This window comes from Bombus vancouverensis, chromosome 8 (genome assembly GCF_051014615.1).
Source record: "Bombus vancouverensis nearcticus chromosome 8, iyBomVanc1_principal, whole genome shotgun sequence".
NCBI classification, from domain to species: Eukaryota; Metazoa; Arthropoda; class Insecta; order Hymenoptera; family Apidae; genus Bombus; species Bombus vancouverensis.
This window is the reverse complement of record NC_134918.1, coordinates 7,851,878-7,875,279: the sequence shown is the minus strand read 5'-3', so window position 1 is coordinate 7,875,279 and position 23,402 is coordinate 7,851,878. Positions and strand designations below refer to the sequence as shown.

At 34.4% G+C, this 23,402-nt stretch overlaps 1 protein-coding gene and 1 long non-coding RNA gene across 3 annotated transcripts in view; one reads left to right on the top strand and one right to left on the bottom strand.

The window, feature by feature from the left end:
• Positions 1-1,439: 1,439 nt before the first annotated feature.
• LOC143303038 (uncharacterized) lies at positions 1,440-21,242 on the bottom strand. Its single transcript, XR_013059003.1, has 4 exons — positions 20,543-21,242; positions 14,694-15,873; positions 14,304-14,608; positions 1,440-1,653 (listed from the first exon to the last, which is right to left on the bottom strand). It is a non-coding gene; the product is annotated as an uncharacterized LOC143303038 (long non-coding RNA).
• Positions 21,243-21,306: 64 nt separating this feature from the next.
• LOC117157477 (carcinine transporter-like) overlaps positions 21,307-23,402 on the top strand; it is a 19,016-nt gene continuing 16,920 nt past the window's right edge. Inside the window, exon 1 of one of the 2 annotated variants that reach the window (XM_076620788.1) lies at positions 21,307-21,692. The gene's annotated coding sequence lies outside the window, so the exon portion shown is untranslated. The remainder of the gene's footprint in view (positions 21,693-23,402) is intronic. The other variant, XM_076620787.1, reaches the window with a different exon arrangement.

Genomic DNA, 23,402 nt, shown 5'->3' with positions numbered 1-23,402 from the left:
TTTTATTGGGCATGCGCATAAAGGAGCGCAACCACCTCTCTATGAACGCTTTCTATATACGAAACGGTTGTGTGCTGAACAAACATCGGACCAATCTCGGTTCACTTCTTCCCTCGTGGCCTGCTTTCACGAATCTCCATCCCTGAAACCATCCTTTCATCCCTCGTGGTCGTGGGTTTTTCGACGCTTCTCTCGTGCGATTGAAAGTAAAGGGAGAGAAAAGAATTAGAGCGATGTTCATCGATTAGGGACGAAGGGAGAGAAAGCATACAACAGTGAAATAGCAAACAGAGAACTTTTTAGGCCTTTAGGCTTTTAATCATTTTTGATAACGTTAGAATCCCAAGCAGAAGTGTAACTGGAAGTCCGCTTTACTGCGGAAGGCAGAATTATGAAATGTAAATAAATAAATAAAGTAACTTTAGAATCTTCAATTTTCAATGATTTAAAAATCTCTGATTTTTAATAATTTTAGGATCTTTAAGAGAAGATTAATCTTAATAATTTTGGAATCTCTGGACAATTTTCATAATTTTATTGATCGATTAAAATGATTTTTGATTCCAAAAATTACAGTTTCGCGTGAAATTTATTTTTATCAATATCCATAGTTTTTAACAACAAAACACGAGATTCAGTATAAAATAATTTTTGTACCATCGCGCCGGTGTGAAATTTTAAGCATGGACACTGTGTACCTGGAAAATAAGTCGAATACAGAACGTAAAAACGCGTAAAATAGGTTTGAAGTAGAGAAAATGAGGTTTGTAGAATTGTAAAGTGCTGTACCGAGCAGGATTTTTTATTCAAACAAAGTACTTTGTGGTCGAAAGTTTTACGGATTCTAAAGCGATGAGAGCAACAGGTCCCCTACTAAATGTTTCATATTTTTAACTAATTGTTAAGAATTTCAAACGGATGAGATAACCTCGTTAAAGACCGTAGAGAATTTTAAAGTTTGTCGTTTTGTATATAAAATCTGATTATAGACGGTCTCTACTGATACCATCTTTCGGTTTAAATCTTCTTCTTTGCAAATCAATTAAAAATTCTTTCAAATAAAAACTATTTATACTTATGTAAATTATTATGAATTTATAAATATATTTAAATTTGTTGTGGTCAGACACGAAGGCCTAATGTAAAATAAACTGCCTTGCATAACTTACGTGTAATAACAGCTGGACAAATCTTTAATTCTGTGGTTGACGAGGAAAAAAACAAAAAATGTTTATCACGGAAAACGTATAAATATAAACTCGTTGATTCGATAAACGCAACAACGATGAGCCTTTGCGTCATCCTTATGCCAATACTATTGATCGAACTGAAAGAAGCTTTCAACACGTTGAATGCTAGCTTTACAGGGATTACCCGTGGCGCCATAATGAATTTTTTATTATGCGATAAATGTAACGGTGAAATATTATAGGTCTATATTTCATGTATAAATAAATTTATTTTTATATGTTTTATACTGTATTAATTTCGTCACGCCGTTGTAGTAACGATGGTGATAATGAACAATCGACATTTGTTCAAATTTTTTGATTTTATTTTCACCAATCTTGGCACTCCGGTTACCGGTGACCTCCATGGCGGCACCGTCAAGTTGAGTATCGGTGACCGATGACCTCCGTGGCATGTGACATGCTAAAATGAACGCGGTTCCGATCAGTCCTTGAAAAACTGCGTGATTCTCGTTTACAATAACATCATGACAGAAAAGTAATTTCAGATATAAAATATCTCAAGTTTTACAGTTTAGGTGTTAGATGCTGTGAAAAATTGAAATAGAATAAAATTGTCTAAAATATAATAACATAAGTCCAAACGAAACGTTTATGAGTCATTCGCGATTCGATGACGTTAACTAAGCATTACATGCTATTTCCAATGAAATTAAGACAAAGTACTGTATAATTAATTTTATCGTAAATTATGTATCCCATGAAACAATGGAACGAACTGTGAAACGCGAAAACTGGAAAATTTCAATCTTCTCCTTCCATCGTTTTTGAAAGCAGGAAAATCGTAATTCAGAATGGAAACATTGTAAACACGATATTATGTTCATAGAATTATCAATTCGAGTAGGTACATGATTTATTGTAACGTAAAACCGGACACTAACGATGATCGAGCATAATTCCCTTTCGCATAATTACTCGAGTTCTCTAATAAACGTTCGCTAAATCAACCAAGGTTGCTCGTTCGATTGAAACGAAAAACCATTCGAATAAATAGTCTGAACGTTTAAAAAGCGGATCGAGAGGCAAGTTATATCAAGGTTTCCACGAAAAGAACCTACAAACGTCGCTAATAATCGCTGAGAACGAATCACCAACCAAAGCTAACGCGTTTGCCGATCGTGTTACGATAATGACGCGCTACGTCAAACCATTTCGATCTTAGATTTAAGCGAAGTTTTTTCTTCCTCATCTTATATTCATCTATCGGTATATTGATTCTGGATAATGGAAAAAGTCACGGAACTGCGACCAATAGAAACTTGTTAACACGTTGCGAGAATTCTTTTTGTTCTTTCGTCCTATTAGAAGTGGATCAGCGAGTATTGATCGATGAAATAAAGTAATAGATGCAGATGGAGTTTCACTGAAAGATCGTATAACACTGTCGTCTAGTTAATACTTCCATGGACCCAGTTTCGATGGATATACTTTGACGTAAAACGCGACTCATTACTTCCATCGAACCACGTTTACCGTATCGTGCAACTATTTCCCTGGAACTGTTCCATTTATCGCCGGTACTCGTTAAGGAAACACTTCCTGTCCTTGGCTAACCCGGTCGTAGAATGCCTCCTGAATGCTCCGTGATATTTTCAGAAATTCTGGGGAATTTGAGGTCACTTGTAATCGTTGTTCGTGACGTTCATGTTGTTGACAATTTTTTAATCCGTGAAATTCCTGTTTTAACCATTTTAAAATATTCAATTTATTTTACCTAGTTGGTCACCGATAACCACCGTGGCAACTAACATGTTAACGGCGTGGAAAATTAAATTAAAGCAGAATCGTGAAAACACTGTAAATTCCCAGCGATAAAAATTCAAAAATAAATGTACCAAACAAATATCGGTCTTTTAAAATCAACGTCTAAAATACATGTACAAATCTCAAAAAGTAGTTTCCACGATTTTCTCCAGGAACTAATAGAAACAGCATCACTACTTCCCTTCCAAAATCCAATCGATTCGAAACTCGTCAACTTTCAAAATCCACCTTAGATTCCCTTGGAAAACAAAAGCAAAAAAAAAATCATTTGTTTGAAGCAATTCAGCAAGATTAGCCCGCGAAGGGAAACTGAAGATAAAGTGTTTCTCCCTAGTGGGAAGTGTGACGACGGGCCTCCGGCCGCGTTAACGATGACACGTTCACATTTCCGGCACGCAACGTTTGCCTCTCACCTGATTACAACACTTCATCGTTCATCTTTGTTGATGTCTCCAGAAAAAGTTTTAATCGATTAATATTATTGTTATTATTGTTGTTATTATTATTATTGTTGTTATTATTATTATTATTGTTATTATTATTGTTGTTGTTATTATTATTGTTGTTGTTGTTGTTATTGTTGTTGTTGTTATTATTATTGTTGTTGTTATTGTTATTATTATTGTTGTCGTTGTTGTTGTCGTTGTTATTATTATTAATGTTGTCGTTGTTGTTGTCGTTGTTATTATTATTATCGTTGTTGTCGTTGTTGTCGTTGTTGCCGTTGTTGCCGTTGTTGCCGTTGTTGTCGTTGTTACTAGTATTGATATAATTTTGTAACGTCTCATGGAGAATCTTTTCGAGTGCCATGAAACATTACAGACGATGCACAGGACCCGAGCCTAAGATTTGTAGCCTTGATAACCGGCCTCATGAATTATTGATGAGACATTTGAATTCATTTGAATGGCACGGCACGAAATCGCGAAGAAATCTCCGAGTATCGACGAGAGGATATCATCGCCTGACCTATCGTCATCCTCGTGCGATTCGTGAACCTGCATCTCATTTTTCTCTGCTTCTTTATGCCAGTTAATGCCACTAAAACTGCCGCGTGATCGATTCTCTGCTAATTTTGGGGAAGAGTTTGCTTTTTCTTTGACTTTGGTCTTCGCTGAACTTGTTAGCGAATCTGTTTCGCTTTTAGTGGGCGTAAGAAATAATTTAAGTATGGAATTATTTGAATAATCCTTCAGTTGGGTATTATTTTAATAATTCTTCAGATAAGATTATTTTAATGGTTTTTTCAAGGGTTGGAATAATTTCAATAGTTTCGCAAAAGACATTTTTCTATTTTAAGATCGTTGAACGTTATATAGAATATTTTATACGATCGCTGGCGATTCCTGAACTTGCACGCTATTTCCTTCTTCTTCTTCTTTCTCTCGCGGGTTACATCATTGGAACTTTCGTGAGATCGATTCCTCGCTATATGTTGACTCGTGTGTAACTTTTTCTTTATTCTTTCTAAACTTCGTTATTGAATCTTTTCCTGTCTTAATGAATATAAGAAGGAAGTTAAGTAATGTCAATAGAATTCTTGTATGAGAGATACCAATACATCCTGTTATTAGACTTTCATTATTTAGAAGAATGAAAAAAGAAAAAAATAATGTTAACTCAGAATGAAGATATATCGATGTCTCAAGTCGTGTCATGTGCGATGATTGGAGAAATGAACAAATGTTATATAAATTACTTGAGCTAAGGAGGGCTGTATAATTCCAAAGATATTAAATTAATTAAATTAAAGATATTTTCCTCAAACCGCCCTGCAATTATTATTTCACCTAAAAGCTAATTAAATTATACACGGTAGTTATTACTAATACACGCGATCGCTCATGGTAATTATATCTTTCAAGTTACGACGAGATAAAAAATTGCTTCAACCTGATAGACTCTATTTAACCAATCGCAAGTTGATTAAAATATTTCCGCCAGGACTTGTTTACAATATCGATTGCAATAATTCCACTCCTCCTGTTCCACGTGCGCGATCGTTTTCTTTACGGCGTACCTGGAAAAAATCGTCGATACTACAAATAACTGATTTGTTTCCTCTTTCGTGTAATATCAATCCACGAGCCAGCTGAGCGTGTCCAACTCGATATTTCCAAGGATACCTGGATGAAAACGCATAGCAGTAGGGAATAAATGGAATTACAGTTATCGAAAATCGTAGAAAACAAGCCCGAAGAGCTATCTGACGTCCATCGGTGGAATCCACCGAGGAACGGTCGACAAACTTCGGAAATGTGGTCAGTCGAAGCTTGCTTGATCAACAATAAGGGACAGGGCATGTCCTGAAAATTGATCATGGACGAAGGGGAAATAATTAATGTACAATATATCCAGTCCATATACAATGTATTAAAATTACATACGTCATGATTAACGTCTAACTGTTAAAAATGTGATGGCAATATGGGGGAATATTTTTCGTAATTGACAGAAAAGCTTTAACCATTTAATCATCGTTTATATAGATTTCATAAAAAATTCAAATGTTCTATAATTAAGTAAATAAATTGCGATTAATACACGTTTAACATGATATCAACGTACATTTCGATCGAATAAAAGCAAATTTAATTTTACCAGCTAAAAATGTGCTTAAGGTAAAGTTAGTCCTACTAAAAGTTAGTCACAGATTAAGATCATCGAATTTTATTGCATTCTAAATCACCTTATTTTGACGATTCGATATGCGTACGAAGAAACATGAATATAAACATACATACAAAGAGACATATGCTTATGTGCATGCATGTATGTACGTGTAAGTACCGTACATGTATGCACGTGTACCGTTCAACGGTACAGTCACCTGTTTTTATGCCGCAGATACAAGTAATTAACACCGTATGAGTTGTTATTCGCCTTCAAGACAGATTAATTACAATGCAACTTGTTCAGAACAATTTGAAGCAGTTATAGAATGTTGACATTTCGACCACACATGCACGCTGCTGTACAAGGAATTGCTTCATACGCGAGGAATTGCACTGTCCTCCTCGCGCGCACGGCTTCTCCGAATCTCTTTCATCCACAATAAATTATTTCCTTTTACAAACAAACCATCCATTTTAAAATCGTATTTAGCGTCGATGAAATTTTAATTACTCGCCGTGAAAACGTCGCGATTGTTTTCGACACCCCTCTTTGCCGGGACAAGAAACGATACAATCAAGAATTCCTTCGTATACGGAAAAGAGGGTCATACGCGCACGCCATAGCTGTACATTTCTACGTCTTCCCTTTTTTACCGACGACTCACGTAATTGTTGCGTTCTAACGTTCTAAAATTGGACCAATCAACGATCCTTTAATTACTCGTCACGGAGACTTGGCAATTGTCTTCGACACGTGCCTTTGCCAGGACAAAAATTATTCCATCAGAAATTCCAGATTCTACGGATAAGAAGGACACGCGTAAGAACGTCGTTTCCGTCATCCTGGTAACTAATTACTGATTCTACCTTGTTCGTTAATTGCACGATTTCTCGAGATTCTCGAGAAAAAAAGAAGAAGAAAAAAAGGAACAAGAAGTAAAGGAAAACGATTCATACGCATACTATATAAAACTGATCGAATCATTTGAAAAATCCAAGCTGGTTCGAGAGGATTTTTTATCGAGAACGCCGGTGTAGTATCAACGTAGCGTCGCAGTAACGCAACGTTCAGCCATGCGACAGAAAAATGTATCACCATGAACACGAGCTTCTTTGCGTTTATCGACGAGATTCGTCTGACTGGCATTGAAGATGATCGATGCAACTCAATTACGGACCGAAGATACCTTCGCTTATTATTACTACTCTTGCTTGTTATTACTTCTTACTTCGTAGCAAACGTTTCCTGAATTTGTTTCGCAATTATCAAGTTACCATCGCAGTACGGTGTGCGATGCACAAAAATAGAAATAGTCGCTGTTCAATTTTGATCTCATTATGCCGATATGATATCGTCAGCGCGTAAGTAAGTAATATAATAATTGTAAACAATAATCGTCCACGGAAGCAATAGAGGATTGGTAAAAAGGGAGGATTAGTAAAATCGTTAGAACATCAAAGTCTAATCACTTGAAAATTAGCTCGTTCACTGTACGTTCTTGTTTGTTAGCTCTTGTTAAATAACGTTTGTTACGACTTAAATATGAAGAATTTGAGCAAAGATACGTGCAATTTTAATTTCTAATTAGAAAATTTCTTCCCCCCTTCAAAGAGCAATTTGAAAAATATCGTTCAAACCACCTTACATTAATTTTGATCGTTCTGTGTCAAGAAGGTATCGTATCACAAAGTTACATGCTATGTAACTTTCGTTACAAACTGCTACATTCGATGTTCATTATTTTTTTAGTTGGATCTTTAGTTAAAATTAAAGTTACACGAAAAGTCTGTTCTTCGCCGAATGTCAGCGCAATATCTGAAGACGCGGAAGGGAAGATAAATAATTTCTGCATGACGCTCACGATAAAGTGGTAGGATTTATTTACTTAAGCAACACTTCTCACACTGATGTGTGGTGATAAACAAAAAAGCAAATATTCAAAATGTTTCGAGTCAGGGAGATACCAACAAAAATTTTATAAACAGGCTTTTACTCGACAGATCTCCTGATGTCAAGCTGCAGAGAGACTGCACGTTATATGCGTCTTTTATCTTCGTCGCGAGTGCTCGCCCAAATGCCGTACTGCGATGACATGGCGAATCTTTTTCTCGTTTAACATGTTCAAGTCGGGAGGATTTCTACGATTCCTGCTTTCCGCTCAGGAGAAAAAAGAAAAAGGTGGAAACAATTTTCTCGCTTGATTTTTATTTCACAAATATTAATTCGTTATTGTTGAGAAGTATTGAAAAAAAAGTAAATAAATGATGTTGAAACGTGTTAATTTGTCAGTACATATATATTTACTGCTGAAGTTTATTTGTTTTTATATCTTCATAAATATAATTGAAAAACAATATGACAAATTATTTACAAATGTCAATGATCGCGTGGGAAAAACAGAACGTTCGTGATAAAATTGACACCTGGTAGACCAAATGTATATTCTAGAATTATGGACATTTTTATGAATATGGAATATTTAGCAAAGCGCGAAGATAAATGTTTATCAATGGCAGATAACGCGAGAATAATCCGGGAATAATATGTTAAGAGAGAACACAATACAATTATTGTTCGAGTGGAGTATTTCATTTTATAGTTTCCAGAAGATTGATTTTCTCGGACAGGTGTTCGCGTTCGAATAAAAGATCCAGCAAATGGAGGTCGAAAATAGTATTTCTTACGCCATGGTGAAGGAATCGGTCAAATCAACTGATGGTATTATAATATATATCGTATCTACATTTCTAACGTGTTGCTAACGATGTTCTGGTGTTCTATCGTTCATATCTTTAATTCATGTTTATAACGCTATAAACACTGATCGTTTATATGATAATATCCTAGAAACTGAAACGGAATTATCTTTCTAAGAGACGTAGTTCCTTCCGTCGATTTTATTTATAAATTAGTAATACTGACTAATCTAACTAAAGATTATGGGAAATATTGCGATTGATTTAAGAACAATATAAGAGAATTGTAGTTTGTATAAGATAGGCCATGAAAAGCAACAGGAGATTATGAAACTTGTCTTTAAGGGAGGAAAGTTTCACTTTGTTAAAATGCCATTCTTCAAAGTATGATTTTACTCGACGAATGAAAGAATAATGGTAAATTAGATAATATAGATTTAGAATAATTGAATAAAAGCTGTGTGGCATTTTATATTCTCCAAATAAACGAGAACAGAATTATAAAATAGAAAGGAATAAAAAGAATAGAGAGTCGGATCCAGGAAAAGTACTACAAATAAAATTAGGGTAGAGAAGTATCAAAATTAATGCAAGAGTGTATTAAAATTTTATCAAAGTAGGATATATTTCCCCCAAAGGGAAGCAACATACCTCCGAGCGATTTGATTAAGAAGCCACTAACCAAAGTTCCCTCAACGAAAAGGTGGTGAACATCAAAGGAAAAGTTGGCAAAAACATGATGGCAGTTTCCGGCAAAGCACAATCTCGCAAGATCATTTTTTCGTCACGCACTAGCCCTTTCGTCGAACTCATTAGACTCCCTGTGGCCATGGAGCTAAATGGAAGGTCGAATTATAGAAAAAAAGGTCTCGGTTCCTTGTCGGAAATCGAAGAAAAATATACTGTAACTCGATCGAAAAAAAAGGAGTGTACTTGCTAGAAAATACAAGAGACATATTTAAAAGAAAATTGCAATTTTCAAATATTTTCCTTTATAAACTGTTGGTATTTTTTTACAGGATTGAAACGATCGATAGGGAAACTGTGTCAATTTGGTGCATAATTTATAAACGATAAAACGGAAGTATCAAGGATATATCGATTCAAGAACTCTGTCTCTTTCTATTATTTCTCTGACGTAGAGAGATGTCCTTAATTAAAATATTCCAAGTCAAACGATTCTGCGCATTGCTTCGTAAATGGACAATATTTATAATTTTTAACGTGCACGCTGCAATGACTTGAAAGGGGAGTTCTGAGCTCTGTTTGCTCTTAACGGTGTATTAATATTCGATTGAAATGAGAATCTAGAAACAAAGGGAGAGAATATTTTTATCGCAATAAATGTAACGATAAACGAAAGGACACGCGTGCATATGAGGGGAAAGAAAATGGATGAAAGCGTGCTTCGAAGAAACGATAAATCCCCTTGAAAACAAAGCCGATACGGATAAACTAAAAAGTTTTTTGAAAAATTCTATTAATGAAAAGGTCATAATGAATATATAAATATACATAAGTGGCAAGTGTATTCTCCAGTCAAATAATTATTAAAATTGTTAAAATTGTTAGAAATTGAAACAAAGTTCTTTAAAGCCATTATAATTACCAACTTACACGTAATTTATATTTAAAAAATTAAAACTTCCAATATAATTAACTTGTTTCGACCTTTTGCCTTACATGATTTTTTTCTTTTTTCTAAAAACATTCCACGGTCGGCGCATCAAACATAAAAAGAAGATTAAAAAGGAAACACCAAACAGATTTCACGAAGGACGTAACCTAACATACAAACACTCACCACACTAAAGAAATAAATCAATCAAATTCGAAGATGGTATCCCACTGGTGGTAGCCATCCACATGCTATATTGTTATATCACTGAGCTATAATATTTTACCAAATGTCCTACTGGACAAATTGTAAGATGTAAATAAATAATAGAAAAAAAAAACATTCCGATTGTTCCATATTTAGATGATTGAACTATTTAACCATAAGCTATACACGCAATACTGTATAGTTACTAAACAGTATAACTAAAGTGTAATTAAAGGAAGCATAGCTAGCAAAATGGCGTTAAATGAAAGTGGCCGTTAAAAAGCAAAAGATACAGAGCGCGAGATAAGTAAAACAACCTAAGGTTTATTACACATCTCGAAATGGAAAAAGTCTGTTGAAAAAATTGTTTAATCAGCTAGTTAAGTAAGAGTTAAGTGAGGAAGTTACTTAAGAAAATGATATACCTGTCAAGTAGGACCGAAGCGAAATTGAAGGACGATTAGATAACATTTAACCGTGTCTTTTCGTCGAACTCGTTCAAGATCGTTTACGCCGGTGAACTTGAACTTAAATGTGTATTCGTAAAAAGCGAATGAAACCAGGCAGCCAGGATGGCCTTGCTTGCGGTCGTTTCATCCATTCATGGGAGTCACTTCTCTCGTCTTTATATAAAGAAACGATCGTACAAATTGCTTTTCGGCTTTTACCTTGATATACAGTTAACCGTCTCGCATCTAAACCTTCGAGATTGCACGTTTCTTCGCTTCATCCTGGAGAACACGACGTTGAAATAATTCTATGAAAATTTGTCAATATTTTTCGAGTCAAGGAAATCGCTAATATCTTGAAATTTAACAATTCAGAAAGACGAACAAAGAGAAGAAAATTATAAAGTTATTTCGAAAGAGGGAAAGTTACCATTTTTCTATTAATTTACAATTTCTCTCAAGTCACAGTTTTTAGCGTGAGCTCGCGAACCAAAGAGAAATTGTAAATTATCGATTTACGAAAGTCAAGATATTTTATATTTCCCAAATAAGCAAACTCGATATCGTAAAATACTACGAACAAGGAAGATTGAAAAGAATGGAAAGATGTCGTAGAACCGATCGAATAATACTACGTGTAAATGAAGAACGAATGACCAGAAAACAGGAGAAAATATAGAAGCGGCGGGAGAAATCAGATGGATACGAAACTCGAAGGAAGAAGGACACGCTGAGAAGCAAATATTACGCGCAGCTGTAAGAGCTGACACATATTATGCAAGCCAATCGGAATATCTGTTTCGTAGTGACGGTCATGTCTGTTTCAAAAGCGGACAATTCGATAACGACCAGCATAAACATTATCTCTAACATTAACGACAGATTACGAAACCGCAACATAGGAACTGAACGGTGTCCCTCGTATATTTCCTTCTTTTCTGGCCATTCTAAAGGCTGCTACAGCTTCCAGTTTACTAATATGGTATTCTTCTGCTTACGTCTATGCGTTTCTTTAAATATAGAAATCGAGCCTATCATCGTGTAGAGAAGGACATCAGGAAGTAGAACGAATGATCTATCGCGCTGATAATCACCGTCATCGTTGAATTTTTGCTTGCTGTCTTTCTTTCTGATTTTTATTTTATTAGCAATCATGCGTAATACCACGATTTGCGTCACAAGAGAAGGGCGAATGACGCGATACAGAAATTTCTCAACCGATAAGCAAAGTAATTGCATTGTGCTTGATTTCCTGCAGATAATCCGAGATCTTGTTTGAAATTGGAACTCCAGACAATTTTAATACCGTTCTTTTATTCGTGCTTCGGGATAATATTAACGCTGTATCGTTTGATCTTCTCCGATGCATTCTACTTCTCATTGATCTTTTAATTCTTCTGATTTTACACGTCGTTCGTTTTTAATTTCTCCAACATTGTTCTCTCGTTAATCTTCAAGCATGAAATTACCCTTTTTTAAATAGATGTCTGTATAGTCTCATCCTCTTCGTTGATGCTGCATCTATTAATTCTTCGTTAGTTGGTCATATTATTCGTATAACTATATAGTTAGTTATTCGCGTTTAACTTTCTCAACATTGTTCTTTCGGCCATGTTCATAGCCACTAATTTCTCTATTTTTAGGCGTTAACCGGTTGAAATTTTGTTTTTTTCAAATTACAGTCAATTCTATTTACGCGCTGTTTCAAATTACTCCAGAAATAACATTTCAGTTCTTATAGTTGACTTATCTAAAATTCCTTAATTGCCGAGAAATGTAACGGAAGAGGTCTTACGTATTTTCGTTGGGTTATTCCAAGGCGTAACAAAAAATTGGAATTTTAAGTAGAAAACATTATCCATACCATTTATCCGTTTATAGAAGAGTGTAAATGGCAGGTAATAACATTATTTTCCTCTAAAGTCAACTGGGAAAGAATGGTCGCTACTTAGGCTATAATTTATTAATAACATACTTTACGCTTACATACGTAAAGCAAATATCTTATTTTTCCTAGAAAGTTCAATTTTCCTTGTCATTAGCCAGAACTCTCTTGTAGTTTACACATGTTTATGTATGTAGTTTATACATGTGTGTTTATTTCTTTGCATGATGTCTGCATTAAGATTCTGATCTATGGAAACATCTATCCACGGAAGATTACCGAATGATGTCCATGTTTCGAAAATTTGTCGCAGATTTTTACACGTGAGTAATGTTTTATGAAATTAAATAATTTTAAATAATTTTTTTTAGTAAGCTTTATCTAGAATGTATTATTATCTACAAAAAAAAAAACAAATCAAGGAATTTGTCAGGATATCGTTTATATTAGGACTTTTTAATAATCTGTAACAAAAATTGGTCGGCGATATTATCGTGCGATATTATAGCGTGTCGCGTAACACGACGACGAAAAGAAGGATTTATGTTCAGAAATAACGGAAATGCGATAAAAAAAGAGATGAAGTATTTCGAAAATGTAAAGAGACTGCAATTTTTGTAGACATAAAAGATAGATAAATAACAGTGTTGCCTGAAGACATAAAGAAAATGGATAGATAATGATGTTGCCAGAAAAATCGCTGAAAACTGAACATACCTAAAACTGACAATGAGTAAGTTCTGTGTGTTCAAGTTGAAACATCGAATTATTGAGAACACCTTTAATTTATACACGAACGAATGTTAATTTAATGTTACTTTTTAAACCTAAAGTCAAGTCGATTCTGCTTTTCCAATAAAATTATGTCTCATATCACGCAATGAGAAAGCATAGCTTCATAGCTATCGGTAATTCGTGGTAATTGTAAAAAATTAATCTGAGAGTTCTAAATATTTAAATAATTTTATAATTGATATGTAAAATGATAGCTATTTCCTTTTAAAATTCTGATTCAACTAATAGTCAAAATTTCATTTTTCGTATTTACCGTGTTGATTATCGAACCCTCGACGCTATATGGTTGCTCTCATAAAACGTTAACACCTAAATTCGCTAACTCAGATGTCAAATAAAACGATTCGCTTTTATTAAACGCAAGTGCCTTAAAAATCTCAAGGTCCTCCGAATTGAACTCCACAATAGATCCAACCTTTCTACTCATTTCGACATTAATGGGCCTTGGTAAATAAAAATTCTGCCACAACTTGGGACGAAAGTTGGACTTTGAAACATTGGTTTGATAGTGGTGCAAGGTTTAGGAAGTTCCGTGTAACATCGATCATTGTAATTGACACTTATTGGACAAGAGAAAAATAGATATTTTCGTAAATAAACTAAACTCATAAAATGAGACACGCAAAGTAAAATCGAGTTCTCAAACACAAGGAATTCGTAAAAATATAAAACATTTTACAAAGTTATTATCTTTCTAATTGCTCATGAAAATGGACAATTAACAACTTCTAATCTATAGATAAAATATAACGATGCTAATAGAGCAACAATTTTCAAAATGCAACGATATCAATAAAATACAAATTTCCAAAATACGACTATGCAAGAATAAACGATGTTTACTAGAGTCTAGAAATAGTAAAGAATATAAATTTGAAGAATTTGATTTAAGAATTACAAATAAAATAAAATAAAATGAAATAACATAACAGGAAGAACGTAAAAATGACAAATAAATCGATAATTCGGCAAGGAAAAGTTCGTATCAAGGATAGTTGCGGTTTGCCAATGAAATTTTACCTGAATTTCTTTCATCGGTCGTACACACGGCTTATCTAGTCTCATGTTTTCGCCACTCTTTTATCTTCATTCGTTCTTCCATGAACCGGTTTCAAACTCGTCTTCGTGGCTTCTGGTAATCACTTGGCCGACCTTCTTCGGTCGCTGCTTGCCTGTGAGTTGCTCTTCGATTCGCTGGGAACTACGGACTTTCCCTGGGCGTCCATTGCTTTCAAGGTCAACAGCTTTCCGATGAATAAAACCGAATGTGACAGCACGCAAAAATCGTTTCGGCTCGTTGTGTCTAACCACGATCGATGGTTCGCCTGTAACGAAATTCCGGTTATAGGGATGGGAAAACCGAATCTTTCACGTCGTATCGAGTTTCAAGACAAAAGAATAGGAGTTTACTATGGGCGAGCTTCTATTACAAAATTCACAGCTTCTCGAATTTCGATCAAGCTCACTACTAGATCCAGAACTAGGACACCAGCTCTGGAATTTTGTTACGGAGCTTAGAACGTGAATTCATTGATTATTCGTCTCAGTTTAAAATAGAAAATAGAAAAATTTAAAGCTACATGGAGAGAATGATTTATATTTAGCTTTAAAATTTCCTCGATTCCTTGGATTTCTTTGTTTACTTCTTCAATTCTTATTTACTTCTTTAATTTCTTTCTTGTTTAAAACAGATCTACTAAACTGGATTTTTTGTTCTTGCTTAACTAAATATTTAGAGCTAAACTTCTCAAAGAAAAAAAAAAAAAAAGAAGAAACGTGTATTTATCGTAAAAAGAAGAAGCTGCAAGTTCCAAGATAGATTACAGAAAATGTTACAATATCGTCACTCGCGTTTCTCTGCTTTTCGATGTACGGAGTTGATCAACGTATATCCAGAAATTCGTGTAATTTTTCGATCTTTTTCTTTTATATTCGTGACTTGTCGATCTTTTGAATTTTTGACTTTTATTTAATTCCTCGACTTTTCATTAACTTTTAGGTAACGTCGACACATTTGCATACTTCCAACAGACATTTTTATTATCCAAAATGAAAGAACAATATACAAAGGTACGTCACGACTTTACAATCGAAGAAATAAATTCGAATGAGCTTCGCTTATGGTATCGCCTTTTCCATTATACGATTGTTTGATTTTCTACTCTTTAAAAACGAACGCCGAATGGTATTTAAACATACGGAATACAAACACGTGTTACAAGCATGTTGCATTCATCCGTGGGAATGTAGTAACGCTTTACGCACTTCCAGATATCTTGTTTCCTTTATTCATAAATTAATTCACGCGGCCGAAGGCCGCCGCGTTTCAGAAGAAATCGATTCAAAATTGCAAAACTTATGTGCACGTGCTATCTTCCGCTCTTTTTCCACAGACGCATGCTGCTGTAGCTTCATCGTAGTCCTTTATTGTGTAGCGCTTAAGCTGTTACCACACATTATTCTCTCATTAATCTCAATGATATTGCTATCCCAAATTTGTGTCTTGCAATTCAATCTCGTCTTCGTATTCGTCTTTGCTTTGATCGATATTGATATTTGAGAAATGATCTCCAACACGTTAGAGACGAAACTACAATAAAATATATCACACATAGAGAATTATAATTAATTTGAAATTTTAATCTAAATTATAAACGAATAGGCCTACACACAAAAACAGACTTACAAAAAAGTATTCGAATTTTTTTTACGAATATATTATCTGTACTATTGAAGATATTTTGAAATTTCATTAAATTATATCGCTAATGTTTGTGACGTATCTGGAAATGTATCTAAGAGCTGACAGAGAGAGAACAATATTAAATATTGAATATTGAATTATGAAAATTATTAATATTAGATTATACTGTTGATAACGTTGATATAAGCTGTTTTTTTTTTTCTTAAAAATCATCGAGTTTCACTCTTGCATTTATAAAAATCTTCGAAGAAAGAGATCCCGAAATAGAAATTAATACACATGATGAAATAATTTGCAGGAATGGCAAATTGTGCAATCGTCTACACGAAATAGTAATTTCGTGTTTTGCAGGCATAATTGCTTTCCAAACAGCTATTAGACAATAAAACTTTATCTTCCGCAATCAACATCAAACATACATTTTAACGTCGGAAAATTCGCCTGAACTATATTTTATTTACTCGAAGATCATTAAACATTAATTGAATTTAATCTAATTTTAAATATTATCGCTTTTCCTCGAGGTGCTCCTCCTAGCTGGCAAGCAACATGTTCTCTTAATAACTTCTCTATCTAAAATCAATCTCTCATATCATGGATCGTTAATTTATGCATCATCGCGATGTCTAACCAGTTTCTGATTTCCACGAATATTACCTATGAAAATTATAGGGAAAAAGCAGGATAAATTACGTTTTATATTTTTTACGGAGCAGTTTTAAAATTGAATACTGTACAGCAAGACTGTAATAAGCCACAATTTTTGTTTCTTTTCTTTTTTTTCATTATACACAATAGGAATTATTTGATTTTGGAATTGAATACGTGTTCTTACCATACTTTTGGATATTTTGAAAATATTAATACGCTTATATTATATAAAATCCATAAAACTAATCTTATCTTTATACCCGCGGTGTTCGATTTAATAACATCACACCAAAGTTGTTGTTTTATTTGATTTTAGGAATCTTTTCGTATATTATTGTAACTTCAAAAATATCAAAGTATTATTCATTTTAACAGATATGCACATTTTACTTCGACAAAATTTCCTCAGTTACACGTATCTTCGTATTTAACAGAATTCTTTCCACTTTTAACTGAAGCGTTTATTTTAAAAGTGATGTAAGTATATTTTTCGACAAAAATTGATAAAACGAGAGACTTACGTGTACTTTAACGTAAAACTTTTATTTATAAGCGAATTATAATTTCACTCTTGGAATATTCGTTCGTTTGGATCAATCGAAACATCGTTAATAAATGGAATAGCATAATCGCGTAATCATAATTATTTTGGAAGCGGTATAAGTCTATTTCTTAATGATCTGTAGCTTGTCCAAATAGTCGAGGCAGCAAGAATTAAAAAGAAATGATATCGAAATTAAACAGCAGTATTTTACGTGTTTCAATTCTTCAACGACAAGCTTCCGACTTAAACTTTATATTTATCGTGAATCATCAAATCTTCTCTTCGATTTTATTCAGAGGAGCTGATAAGGAAGTTTGCGATATGTGTGAAGCACCGTTTATAGCTGCGATTACGAATGCAAATGTTGTCGTCCTATGTGTGGACATACGACATGTAGACGAATCCCCGGGCATGTTGCGTTGTCATGTCGCAACGTTATCGGAGCTATCATGCACGCAAATTTTATAAGAACGATCAACGACGATGTATTTTTCCATGATCTTGGCGTGTGCACCTATTGGATTTTGTTAAATAACAAAACGCAGTAGAGTTGCTGAAATAATTTATTCGTCGTGCAGCATCAGAACAGAATATTTTTCTTCCGAGTTGGATTAAAATATTTACAAAATAATTATTTATTTACAAAATAATAAATATTTACAAAATTAAATAAAGAATGACTGTACTTCGATAAAAATTTGAAATCAATATCAAGCAATTATAGACGATAATCTGTAGATATGCATAGTAATTATAAACAAATTGTACATAACGAGGAAATAATGAAACGAAAATTGGATACAAATCATAACGAGTATAACGAGTAATTGATATCAGAAATACCTATATATTCGCAACGTAGAATTGACGACCCTGAATAACAACATGCTAATAATCACCTTGTCGATCGAGTAATTAAAGGAACGTTATTGTCTTCTGTGAGAATCACAGTGCGTACTTTCATAACGTCTTTATAAAGTCAGGCAAAAGCTATTGTATGCATAAAAATGGATTTATTAAAAGTATTGATTATGCACTATCCTGCAACAGAAAAGAAAAACCTCCTTCCTAAAAAAAAAAGAAAAAGAAAAAAAAGGCGAAAGAAAGAAGATACTATATGCCTTCTAACGTTAATTTATGATACAGACGAACAAAAATGACAAGATCAATCAGCGTGATATACCGATTGTTCCAATCTTCTATGCTCTACAAGATGACGTAATTTTGAAAAAATATCAGCAAAAATCGTTATCTGTTTATGGTAATAATAACATCTCGCGACACACGTTGAACAGACCTATCAAACGGAATGATACAGGTATATTACTTATAAGTAATCCCGATGATTTAGCGCTTTTATCGACAAATCTTAGAAACAACATATACTGCAGCAACCGAGACAATCTTCGAATTTGCAGAAGATCGTTGTAACCAACGAAAAAGAACGTTTTATGAACGTTGTTCAAACCGCTCGCAGGAAGATACCTCTGTTTTAGATTTCCTCTTAGATCAACGCAAGACGATGACTTATAATTCTTATAAATAACGATAAAACGTCTTTCTTCACGCGTCTATTACGAAATCTATCCTTCACTGCGATAAAATATAATTAATATTTATCAACGAATTTCGAGAATTAAATCGACGAATAATTTGAATAGCTTTTCGTGTTCACGAAATCTTTCACGTTCGATTTCTATTGGCGAATTTTCAAGGAGGAACCCTTTACTGGAATACGCGCGAAATTCAAACTTCGTTTTCAAACTGTTCCGTTGCGTAAGAAAGATCGTAAGAGCGATCTTGCATCTCGCGTATATAACATGTAATTCTCTTCTTTTTTTTCTTTTTCAAGGGTATCGGGTTTCTGAAGCAAATATCTTTGACGGTTAAGTCCCTGCGTCTCCGTGTTTCGCGAGTAGATTTCATTACTCAGCGAATTTTCCTGAAGCTATCAATGGGGCTATTTTGTTTCGGGAATCAGAAAAACTACCGTGTCCTTTCGTGACAATTGATTTAATTAACTGCGGCTCGAGGAAGATAAAAACGGAAAATATCGCGCTCATTTATTTTCGGTGTCGAAGGTCGCACGAATAGAAAATTTGTAATCCTCGATTGGCATAATCGACACTATCCGATCATAATTTTTTTATCTCTCGGGTAAACATAGAAGGTCAAAAAATTAAAACTCCGGCGATATCGAAGTTTGGAAATTTGGAACTTGGACGATTTGAAAATATTTCAAAATTAGGATATTTGGAACTTCGAGCGCATCGAAACTGGAATATTTGGAAATTCGGAAATTTAGAAGTTCGACAATTTGAAAATTTGAAAGTTATTATTAGAAAGTTAAAATTGAGTGTTAAAAAATTTGAAAATGTCGATGCGATTAACCTCGATATTTTTCTATATATCTGTTGATTTTTTCGTTCACAATGTAACAAACCGAAGAACCGTAGAATTTTAATTTGAAAAAGATATCAAAAAACATTTACCATGTGAAGAAACATAGCGAAACAAAGTATGGTTCACTGAACGGTTGATTCGCTTTTACTCGAGTGCTATGCGAGAAAATGATGGATAAAAAAGAGAATTGCGTAAAACACAGAGAATTGTACAAGTCGAAGATAAGTAAATGATGTGATGTTGGAACAATAAAATTGCCGATTGAATGATCATTGCGAGTACCGTGTGAATTACGATGAAACCGACTTTATCATGATTCACACACGGTATACGATATACTTTTCAATTAATCCTATTAAATTTAATCACGCAAGACAAGCTGTTAATCAATTCACGTGTCAAGTATCATCGAGAACTAAAGTTTGTCTCTGTTTCTTTGTTTCTAAAGTCCTTTAAATTTAAATTCGTTAAGTCGTTAGTATATTTCCATATAGCTTCTACCCCATCAAATTCATTTTTTCTTAAATAGTAACATTTATTTTGTAAAATCTGTAAAACTAAAGCTACATATTACTCATTTTCCAACGTTTCTTTTCTACCATCGATTAATTAATGGTAAATCAATTTATATCAAATTTGTTAAATCAATTTCTATAACAATTAGTAATTAATATTAAAAGTCGAATAAATTAACGAGCCCCATTAGATAAATTCGTTCATTTCGTCGATAATGGAACGATTATTTCAAATTGTTTCATCGTTCGACTTTGAAACCACTCAAGGAACTATCAGTTACACGATATCTGACTAACGCTTCGACGGATGGATAATCAACGTTTGATTCACATGATCATTGTTTTTCCAGTTCACATATCATTAGCCGAATTCAATACCACGGTAAACCTGCGAGACTAAAAATTACGTAATAATTTCTATTTTATAATCATTCTTTCCTACCTGAAAGAAATCGATCTTTCGTATATCATAAATCCCAATGTACGCAGCAAAGCAACTTAGAATTATACTTTTTTCTTTTCCTTGCTAAACAACTCATACTCAATTAATATTCCTGATCAATTAACCAGCCTAGCTGTCTGCTTATTATTGTATCTCTTCCAATCTGTACTATACTATACAAACAACACTGTAAATTACCATACGTAACATGGTGAAACACAGGAAATTCACAAATTCTCACTCCAAATACTCCGCAACTTCACCTCGTAATATCACTCAAATTTCCATGAGTCACCAACAGGCGAATTAAGTTAGTTAACCAAACACAGTTTGAGAAAACATATCAAACCATGCAACAACGTCGCAACGTTCTCGGCAGGTACACTCACCTGCGCGTCACCAGTTTATGTCTCTCGCTTTCCGGTCGCGTATACGTGTCGCGACAAAGCGACGAGGGAGAAGGAAGATTGCGATGGTAGTGAGAAGAGCGAGAAGGAAAAAAGCGTGCAAACGAGTCACGAGAAAACCCAACGGTCGCGGTGAAGCAGGAGAAGCGGCTCTTTGGAATCGTAAAATCCCCGCAGTTCTCCAGTGACGTCTTCGACTTCGGCGTTGCTGTCGACGGGACGATCCACGGGGACCAAAGTCATCGTCCAATAGCCGCACACACGACGCTGGTGGGGCTCCGCTTTCGTTTGCACACGCTATAAAGCCCCGCTAATTGTCCACGCGGCGAACAGTCGGTGCGTGCCCCCTTTTAAACGACGATGTAGCGCGGCGTCCGAAAAATCGAGGATCCGTGCACCCAAGATCATTGTGACGATCGAGATCGAGCACGTGTCCTGGACTTGGATCACAGGATCACGAGAGTCGTTGCGATCCGCGATTTTTTTTTTGTTATTTTTCCCATTTCCGTTTTATCCTGTTGAAACAGTGAAAAGACATCCGGAAGAAGAAGAAGAAGAAGAAGAAGAAGAGAGTAAAGTTTGTTCGAAATCGACTTATCGAGTCGGACAAAAGTGAAGAAGCTTGATTTCATTTTATTTCTGTGACTTCTGCAGAGAGTTTCTCGTTTTAGAAACAAAACCACGACTAGATTTGTGATACGCCTAGTGAAGTTTCGCGTTGCTCTTGGACGATCGTGGAAAAGGTAAACGTTTGTTTGCACCGATCATTCGTATCGATGTGTCGCGTGAGACTTGAATTTTGGTACAGTGGTTCGTCGTGAAAGTATTTGAACGCTGGTCGTAAAAGGCTTTGGTGTATAATGTATGTTATCTGTTACACGGAACATTATGAAGTATATCGGGAAAAACTTGTTCGATATAACCGTACCTGTGTTATCTTAGCCGTGTCTCATTACGGTGATAATTAAACTTCAAAATGTTTCGCCTAACACACATATTATAATATCTACTATATCCATAAAGGACTTCTATAAGTATTTCAGCATTTAGCATAGATAACTTACGTATCTTTATTGTATGCGTTACATAAAATATTTAAAAATTTCTTTAGTATCGGAATGAGACATGACTATTGTAGGTCAGTCAAATTTTTAGTCAATCTGAAAACTCATATAGGAGCTACTGCGATATTCATTGATCGCGAACATAATACACATGATATATTTACAAAATGTTTGCACAAATATTCAGATATTTTCATGTGAGCTACTGTATATTTGCTATTTTGCGAAGAAGGAAAAAGAATGAAGTTCTTTCATTGCTCCAATCGTGTTTTATCTCTCATTAACACTTGCGTCGATAACCTACTTAGATGATCAAATTTCCCTCGTTGAAGATAACAACTAAATGCTTAGTATTTGCTTCGATCAAGTTACATACATACCTTTTCTTCGTGATTACTCGGTCTCTTTACTTCTTCTCACTTTCACGACCAATTTAATTAAAATCCGAGCCTGCTATAATATCAATGACTGCTATAACACTGCTATAATATAATAATATATGGCTATTAAGATTGGAAGTTTCGTTAAATATCACGATATAATGGTGGTCCGTTAATTGATCGAGATTTTGACTTGTTAAATAAACAATTTTGTCCTTATTAGTTCTTTAAAATGTCTTCGTGATGTGACAGTCAGTGTATTTGTGTTGACCCTTAATATACTGATGTGCAGTGACTTTCACGTCTACATTTATTTAGTTCAGATATTTTACTAATTATTAGAAACATACTGCAGACAATGTAGTAGAGCCTCTCTTTTCTGAAATAATAGGAAGACGAAATTTCATTTATCCAAATACAGTTTAAGAGTAATCGACAGATTCTTTAAATATTTATGAATCCATAATCAGATAATTTTTTCAACGTAAATAACTACACAGAGTTACGTTCTTTATCGTACTTGGAATTATCGGAGTTCTTCTACGAGTGCCACGAGTGCTTCGGCATGAGAAGATATCTTTTTATTAGAGTTTTCGTCTGCTGTTTTCATTTATATAAAATCGCCATTATTATCGTCTACGTGAAACATTTCATTACATCGGAATACTTGCGGCTTTCTACCGTTGCCAACATTCGAGGAATCTACGTGCTTTGAAGAATTTTCAATTATGTTTTTCTTCCTTTAATGTCTGTGACTCTGGCTTCTCCAATATCGTGTATTTTTGCTAATTTTGTTGCGCTTACATCACTTTCCAGTTTTCTCGTTTACATCGTATTTTCCTGCGATAGTTAGATCGCTTCCTAGTTTCATACCAAATTCGTATAATCACAATTCAATGAATCAAATCAAGGAAAGAGTACATTGTGTATGAACACTGACGACATACGTATGTACATATTTGAAACGGAAAAGGGCATTCGTTACGAAGAAATATTGTGTTTGGATAAT